Below are 9,324 nucleotides of genomic sequence, written 5' to 3' on the forward strand. Positions count from 1 at the left end.
GAACTCTACCTGTTATATTTCTTGTCTTCTTTTCTATTTTTGTAGAATTACAAAATGGTATTGTCCATTTTAATATCTGCCACCGGATACACTACTGAGTTACTCCATAATGTACAGATATCTTCACAATAAAAAAAGTACTTGCAGAAGTCTGAAGAATAGTTTATAATTGAGGTACTTCCTGTTCTAGAGGTTTGCCGAGTTGTCAGTGCCATCATGCAACTCTTTTAGCTGTTCAGAGATGCGTGTGTTCAAAGCGTCGATTTGAAGATGGTATAAACGGCTTCAGAAGATTCTGCGGAAAACTGTAAACTATTTAGACAAGTCAAGGCTTACAGAGGCTCGAGGGCTGCTTGAGACACTCCAACAATCAGAGCACTCATTATGTATCAAAGAAGAGAAAAAAAATGGGGAGAAGAAAAAATAAATAAAAAAAAAAACCACCCTCGGATCCATTGAATCTTCGGGTCCGCTACATAACCAAAGCCACCAACAAAACAGTTGCAACATCAATTAAAAGAGCATCAAATGAAGCCATCTAGCCCAAACATATAACAAAAACCACTAGGGCATAATAAAACAGAAAAGCGAGCAATTCCCTGACACATAAGTAAGGGCATACAGCCGACTGCACTAAATAGCAGCACAAAACCAATCAGAAACACCACAAGAAATCCCCATTCTCTAAGAAGTTGTTTAACATATATTTCTTATAACTATAAAGGGATATATAATAAAAAGATTGCGATGAAAGTAAACTTAAACTATTCAAATAAACGCTCTATTTTTGTTTAAAGAAATAAAACAACCGGAATGCCAACCAAGTAATAAGAACAAAGAATGATTACTTGACAACTATGAGCAAAATAATAATAAACCTGGGAAACTGATATATTCAAAAGCTTAAGCAATTATGGGGCAATAATCTAAGGTTTAATGATTATATATTATATTTCCTTTCCCCTCCCACAATCCCCTCTCGTTAACCTTGACAAGGCAGAATATTGTTAAAGCATATTTATATAAGGTTTATGTTAAATTTTAACTTAAAAATATCTAAGCTATAGAGAACTAATATTAGTAAAAGAGAAATAATATATAAAATGCTAATAGCTATTAATCTAAATAATTAGTTAGTAGATAAACACAAATTAAAAACACTATATAATGAAGATTAGAACAACACTCACCTGTTGAGCCATTTTCAATTTCCAAGACTTCTGGGTCATGAGAAAAAAAATGATGTTAAAGGAAAGTATAAAGTCCATAATGTAAAAAAAATATTTAAGGGTCTTCTTATTTTCAACTGTTTTCCAGTTAACATTTTCAGCAATCCTTTTAAAACTTGAACTATCCCAGTCCATTTCATCTATTTTTTCCAATATTTTATTAGATTTTATGTAACTAATGGCTGCATCTAGTTCTTCAAATATCTTCGGACCATCTTGAAGGCAGATTTTCAGCTTTGCAGGGAAAAGCAGGTGAGCCTTTGTGTTTTTTTTCAAGTTCTTTGAGTAATGGTATGAATGGTTTCCTTTTTGATATGACAGAAGAATAGTCATTATCAAAACGAATGATGATGTCTTTGTATTTAATGTGTGATCTAGACCAGGGCGTGTTCAAAACTATTTCTTTATCATGAGTGGATAAACATTTAACTATGACAGATTTAGAAGAATTACTTTTGGAAATTTTAGAGGAAGACTAGGACCTGTGGGCTCTTTCTGTGCCAAAAGAAATCGCTTCAGAAAGCTGTAAAATTTCAGGCAGCCATGAGGTTAAAAACTTCTCCAGATTATTTTCTTCCAAGTTGTTTGATAGTCCAAAGATCCTGATGTTATTTCTTCGAGATCTATTTTCTAGATCATCTATTTTTGTTAGAAGCAAGGTATTCTGCTTTAGAAGAAATTCTAAGTTATGTTCATTTTTCTGTATTCTACTGTCCATGTAATTTAAAGATATTTCAATACCAGTGATTTGTTTCTTCTTTTCTTTAAGGTCTAGATGAATTGTCTCCATTTGTTGCGATATAGTTTCTTTAAAATTGTCAATCTTCATATTCATTCTGTCAAATTTTGTTGATAGTTCCTGTATAGTAGTTAAGAGTTTGAAACTCTTTTTTACAATGCGGAGTCCTGGTGAGAAGCTTTAGTAAAGCTCATGTTGAAGTCAAATGCCAGAAAGTTCTCTTGTATTTTGACAGAAAAAAGTTGAAAATAATTAAAAAATATTTTAAGACTAAATTGACTATGAAAGGAAACTAAATATATATATAAAAAGTTTTTATTTAGTTATAATTAAAAATTCTTGTCATAAAAAATATAAAAAGGCAGAGCTGAGAGAAAGTGCTGTTACTCAAGTGTCATGCTAAGCCACGCCCCTTTTTAGTGTAGCAGTTTCAACGTACAGTTTTTGTATACATGCTTTACTGCTGCCTTAATCACATTATTTGTTGAATTTTCAAAGTGACTAACATGATGCCATGCATGTTCACTTGTCAGAATAGGTGGGGCAAGGGGCAGGAAAAAGGGTGTAGCTTCAGTCCAATTTAGCCTGTTCCAAACGTAGAAAAATCTAGTAAGTTGAAGTAAATGGGCTGAAAGCTTATCTAGCCAAGTATTAGCAAATAGGATGCAAACAGTTACAAATATGGTTGTTAATTCATTATATGTTTGGAAGATCTGGTAACATTAGCTAGCAGTAGGCATACAGTGATCATATGCAGGAGACCAAAGCCTAAATACAGGCTGAGGAGTCTGCAGATGTGGGTTCTTTGTCTGTCAAAGATAAAAAAAATTCAGACAAGAAAAATCTGTATTTGCTAAGTTGACCAGTATTAAATGGATATATTCTCCGTATTCTGGCGCTGTCTTAATATATGAAGGTTCAACAGTAGTGCTACTCTTAGGTTTTTAACTAAGATGTTTAGTTAAACTGTAAGTTGAATTAGTACTGTTGTGTTAAACTCCACTTTCATCACAGTAGATAAATTACCATTTTACAAAACTGTATGAAAATCACAATAAATACCAGCAGTCTTTGCAATACAAATAGACTGTATGGTCAAATTTTTTTGTTTCCAAAATTCAGGCTGTTTGGTTCCTCATTTAGTGAAAAATAAGTCACTTGGGACATGAGTTGCATTTGCTCATATTAATGGACGAGTCTACTACTGCTTTTTTGTTTAATTTTCCTAAAGCATGGTCATCTGGCAGTGATGAAATGCAAGAATTTATGTGCAACATGTACAAAGTAATACAATCAAAGAATTCAAAAGAAATAGTGTAAAATACCACAATAAGGATTAAATATGAGCACTGTTAAAAATGCAGCAAGAATAGTAAGGATGTATGGTGTCAGTAGTTTAGGCTAATGTTGAGCATATGATGAATAAGGAAGTAAATATACTATAAAGGTAGAGAGGAGATATAAATATAGGGAAATAAAGAATGAAGTATGGAAAGGTAGGTAGATGTGGTAAAGGAAGAAAGAATAATTGGGCATCTAAACATGAAAGGAGGGAAACAAGGATGAAGTGTAGAGAGATGTGCTACAACTGTGATCAGTGTAGGCTGACAGAGAGGGGGAGAGGATTTGATAGGTAGAGATATGAAAGAGAATGCAAAAGGAGCTTTTCTTCCAAGACTAACTTCTGGCTTCCTGCCACATACTAAGGTATGCCTTAGGTGAAGTGCTGATCATAATTGTTGTGTGTGTGTGTGTGTGTGTGTGCGCACGAGCACGCATGTGTATATGTGCATGTCTCTCCTGCAATAGACTGTCATCTTTGTGAGGATTAATTTCTTTGCATTGTGCCCAGACAGTGCAGAGAGAGAGACTGTATCTCCAACATCCCTGAACTGGAGCAAAGGAATAGTCGGAGAATGAATAGTTGAATGAATGAAGACACTTCTCAACAACATCAGCACCTCCCATTAGCTGTTAACAATAAGGGCTAGATACAGAAAAATGGCTGTGCACCTTGGCATTAGCCTACCTCCTCTGATTTGATATGAGCAATCAAGTACCTGACAGTAAGTGTGATAAGTTTAAGCAGGGGCTTAGGATATGAAACATTTTACAAGCAAGAGGCCTGGGAGATGAACCATTTACAGGCTGCCTGTGTCCATTATATACTTAGGTGCCAAACAAAGGATGAATTTCCTGTTCCCCATCCAATTGTCCACATTGCACGTGAATTGGGTTACGGAAGAACTCTGCTTCACATGGATGGGATGCCTGACTGGGTAATCTCTGAGGTACATACCTCTCTCTCCAGCAGCAGGGCCTATTTATATCACAGTCGAGGGTTAAGTAGCAAAGTAAAAAAAAAAAATCAGTAAAACAAAATACCTATGGGCACTGCAAACTGCTGTCATCATTCAGTGATGCTACAACCAAAAGCTGACGCTGTTATACACAGAAATTCTAATGGTGCAGTAGTGATTATGGTGTGCAATGCTTCACATTATCTGAGGTCAACATTGCAGAATGAGTGTTGCTATTGTTTGTGAAGTGGTTGGATCACCCCAGTCAAGTGTTGCTTTGAGCTGCAAGGTGTTTACTCTTAAAACCTTTGTTTGTCATCACTGCCCTCCAATGTTACTTGTACTTCACCTACCCCAAAGGTAAGTTATACATTTATGTGATTTTCTTCTGCATTATTTGCTACATTCTGTCAGTCTACTAGATGTAGTGCATCATTACAATTTTATGCTGATGTTGCACTGACTATCTATTCTCATGTATTTTTGTTGACTTTTACAAGCTTCTTATACCACCATGCTTATAAATGCTGGTAATGAACTGTATGAGAGCACGTTTTTAGTTGCGTAATGAATTTGGAAGATTTAGTTTTATGAGAGTACTTCTACTTGACTGCAACCCAGCTGCCCATTGCTTGACTCGCTGATTACACATTCAAACTGGCCCAGCTGATCATTGTGAAACCTCCTGTATTCATTGTTTGTTGTTGAACACTTGCTAATGACTTATAACTGCCACAAATCATGGTTTTGGTGTTAAAATATGAACATGTATTTGGCAATGGAAGAGTTCCTAGGATGTACCAAGCTGAATCCACAGAATCTGTCCCAGAACCTGTAACGGTTAAGAAGTGGACTGCAAAAAAGCTTTGAAGTTTTGAATTTTGAAATATTGTAAATTTGATGTAATGTAAGTGTTTTCTGAGAGTGGCTTCATCACTCCTGCAATCTTGTGTGGCGGCTTCACTCAACGCCTCTACCTCTATAATAGTTCTGGTATGTTATAGTTTGGGAAGAGGCAACATAAATAATTTTAAAATTCAGAATATTTTATCTTTAAAAATTGCCTTCATAATATTGAGGGGAAACCATTTTGCACTCTTCTGAATATGCAAAATATGACACATTCAGAAGATCAGAATTTCAAGGTTTAGAATACTTTGGGGAACACTTCAAGTTGTATCTGTTCTAAAGCCTAGTTGCTAACAGTACTATGTCATATGTACTCCTCTGAACACAATCCTCTCTTGGCTGCCTAAATTGCCATAGCACAATGACAACTCTCTTGGAAGAGAATCTTTTCACTTTTTCAGGACTTAATTCAGTTGCCATCTCCTTTTCTTTCTTAATATAGTCTTGGCTTTTTACTCTGCATACAGTTATATTGGAATCCTGTACAAGGGCAAGTACAACACTCAAAGTTTGCACTTATTTGTGCCTTCGGTGAGCTTCCATCATCCTCTATTTCATCCTTGTGCTCTTACTCTGTTGTGCTTCATCTCAGGTGCTTTCACTAAACTTGTAGGTTTACCTTTGTCATGACTCAGATTGTATAAATGTGCCCTAATTCTCATTTTTACTTGCCTTACTGACATCCACCCTTAAGTATTGATACTGTAGTACTCAGTTTGAGCCCACACAGGGGAAATGAGGATTGAGTTGGGATATTGAGTGCTCGCTGTCGCTCTTTCTCGCTCTGTTTCCCGCACACAACACTTAAAACTGGCATAGATACTAGTCAGTTCCCTGGCCAACTTGCACACCCGCTTGTCATCAAGTTTGCAGTTCACTCCTTAGACAGGTCCAGTACAATACACCATGCCCTATTTTGTCATGGAAAGCTATATAATGGTCAGTTTGGGAAACGCATAGTTGGAAGCATGTAAATGTGTGGCAGGTAAATCATGTCACAGCAGCTTAGTTGGCTGAAGTAATTTAAAAGGTATGTACTTATGGGCTCCTTATCAATAGTACAAAACCCAATAATGTTACAGTGCAACTGAGGTAGAAAAAAAGCAGTGAATTCAGAAACATGCTGTTACACCTGGCAAGGGGAAACCTTGTTACCTTGTACCCTACAACATGGGTGATAGTGCTATACCCCTGCTGCTTATATTAACTCTGTGATCAGTGTGTTTTGGATCAAGTAAGATATTCAAGTTTACCTCATCCTAAGACTTAGTGTATAGTCTGCTCATTCAGCCTGTTAGTCTCACAGTTCCTGGGACTTCATTTATGTGCCTTTGAGTTTCAACAGATGCTCATTTATAATGGATATTGCCTTCACTGAGATATGGATTTATCTTTTATCTGTTGATTCAGTTGTGCCTTAAACTCTGATAGTTTGTTTGCTTTATATGTGCAGACAATGACTGCCATGTCCTGGGCAAGGAAAATGGCCACTCCATCTTTTTCAGTGTTAATTTAGTTACTGTATAGACAGTACCGATATCTTGGATGAAGCAAAACTGTATCACAGCTTTTGTATTTGTGTAGCTTCATAGCCTGGGTGGGACAGTAATCTAGGAACAAGAGGTTGTAGATTAGGATACATGCAACTTCATCATCATGCCCACTCACTGGTGAATTGTTTCTGTCTGCAAGTTCAAAACGATGCTGTTTTCCTGAGTCTGAGGCCATAAATCTGCACATTTTATGTGCTACTGTATACAAGGCTACCTGAATAGAATGTGTGGCAGCTATGAGAACTGGGAGTGCATACTCAAGCTGCTGGAAGAACATTCCCTTAGCAGCTGCCATGTTACATTTTTGCCAAAAAAGAAAGGAGACCTTCTATGATTTTAGAATTGTGTGTAGTTGAAATTCAAGAATATGTTGAATTTCTGATGTTTTTGTGTTGTAATAATTTTCTTTATTTGTTTTGGGAAAACATACTTACGAAACACACACTTTTTCTCAGAATATAGATATTCTTTATTATTTTTATCTATTGTGTATATTGGTGTGGCTGTTTAATATTGCTGGTCTTTATAAATGCTTTCATTTGCATCTTGGAAAACAAAGTGCAGATGGAATTAGATGTGGAAAGGAAAGAGATGACATTCAAGTAACTCTTGTGAGATGGTTCCAACAGTTGATTTAATTTCTGAGAATTGGCTGTGCATTCTGTAATGCTGCTGGGCTGTTATGCCTCATTTTTTATGTTATGTGCTCTTTTGGCCAAGGCCACTTTGTTTTACTTTATAACTTCTGCTTAAAAGATGGCAAATAACTACAGTTGTAGTAGCAGACTTGTAACTGCAATAAGTGGGGAAAAAATAGAGAGAATACTGGGGACGCTTGCCTTACAAGCTGGCAAAAATCAATGCCCTGTGCTATGTTTGAAACAGGATGTGTGAGAAAGGGACATGCATTTTCTTTGTAGATTAATCTCTTTCATGTAGAACATACACACACTGTATTTTAAATATCACAGTATTTAATTGTACATATCAGGTATTCTAAACTGACTGCTATTTTATGAAATGAGACATTTTTGTTTACTTGGGGAATAAATAAGTAAAATAATAGTGTTCCCTGTGTTATGTTGGCATAGTCAACTCCATTCATATAAACAGAAATATGTGCATCAAGGACAGGAGATGAACAATACTGTATTTTTACAAGTTTCATACATAAAGAACTTTTTGGCAAACTTCTCCACAGTAGTTTTATGAATTTCTGTATATTAAAGACAAATAATGTTACCAATGGCTCATTATAATAGGGACATTTTGGGTGGCTACCAGGGGCCTATGGCTTTATGCAGGACCATAACCAACTACAGAAATATAGAATGCTGGTATCTGCTGCTTGACTGCCTGAACAAATTGCTACTGCAGCACAGGTACCACCCACTTCTATATGGTGCTGGCTAAGAGGTGCGGTTTTATTCCCTACCAGAATCCTTTACCAGTTATGACGATGAGGGTGCAGGAAGAAGAGCTGTGACCCCTCAGGGAAAAGAATACGTCTAGAAAGGCAAAGAAGCTATGAAGGTAGTGGACCAAATCCTTCTGTAGGAAGAACACTGGACATGGGAGAAGAACAATGAAATTGGTGATGCTGTCTACACATTTGACATTCCTGGATATGGGAAAACTTTTATTTTAAAGGCTTTTATGGAGTGTTCGCCTGAGCTGGTTTATCAGGAGGTTATCTTGCAACCTGAGAAAATGATTCTGTGGAACAAGACCATTACAGCATGTGAAATTCTCTAAAGGGTCGATGACAATACACTGGTTTCGTATGCTTCATCTGGTACAGCAGGTGTGTCTTCTAGGGATTTTGTAAATGTGTGGCATATTGAAAGAAGAGGAGACTGGTACGTTGCCTCGGGGATGTCAACTACTCATAATGCTAGACCACCACTAAGTAGATTTGTCAGGGGAGAAAATGGTCCTGGAGGGCTTGTTGTGTTGATGTCTCCCAAAAACCCCAATGTGTGCACCTTCATATGGATACTCAGCACAGACTTGAAGGGTCAACTACCTCATTACCTCATACACCAGAGCCTACAGCTGCCATGTTTGAATTTGTCTTTTTCCTGGGACAGCATATTATGGAAGTTTACCGAAGTGCTGAGCGCTAATGTTACAATGACCACACTTCCGTGACTACACTCATTAGTTGTGCAGACACGCAGGAGGATATCTGGAGGGTCCCGTTTACTTACAGTTTGCATATGAATGTCTGGCAGACTTCTTGAAGAGACAGTGTTCTGATTTATATTGATTTTTTTTTATTAAAAGAAGCACATATGTGTCTGGGACAGGAGTAAAAGAAAGAAACTGGGAGTGAACAAAATGAAGAGAAAAAAAAATGACCTGGCCAAGGCATTTGACACAATACCCCACTCGGGTATTTTGACAAACTCAGGAGGTTAGGTACAAACCCATATGTCACTTAGTGGATAGCCAACTGGCTCACAGATAGGACCCAGGAAGTTAGAGTTGGGGAGTCCATCTCTACAAAGAGGCCAGTCACAAGTGGAGTCCCTCAGGGATCAGTCCTCGGACTGCTCCTTTTTAACATTTACTTCTCAGAAGTCAAGGCCAAT

At 37.0% G+C, this 9,324-nt stretch overlaps 1 pseudogene; it reads left to right on the forward strand.

Annotated features, from left to right (window-relative positions):
- The first annotated feature begins 7,975 nt into the window (after positions 1–7,975).
- On the forward strand, positions 7,976–8,856 carry LOC122810610 (annotated as a pseudogene).
- Positions 8,857–9,324: the final 468 nt, after the last annotated feature.

This window comes from Protopterus annectens, chromosome 9.part0 (genome assembly GCF_019279795.1).
Source record: "Protopterus annectens isolate FY-2018-M chromosome 9.part0, PAN1.0, whole genome shotgun sequence".
Classification (NCBI taxonomy): Eukaryota; Metazoa; Chordata; order Ceratodontiformes; family Protopteridae; genus Protopterus; species Protopterus annectens.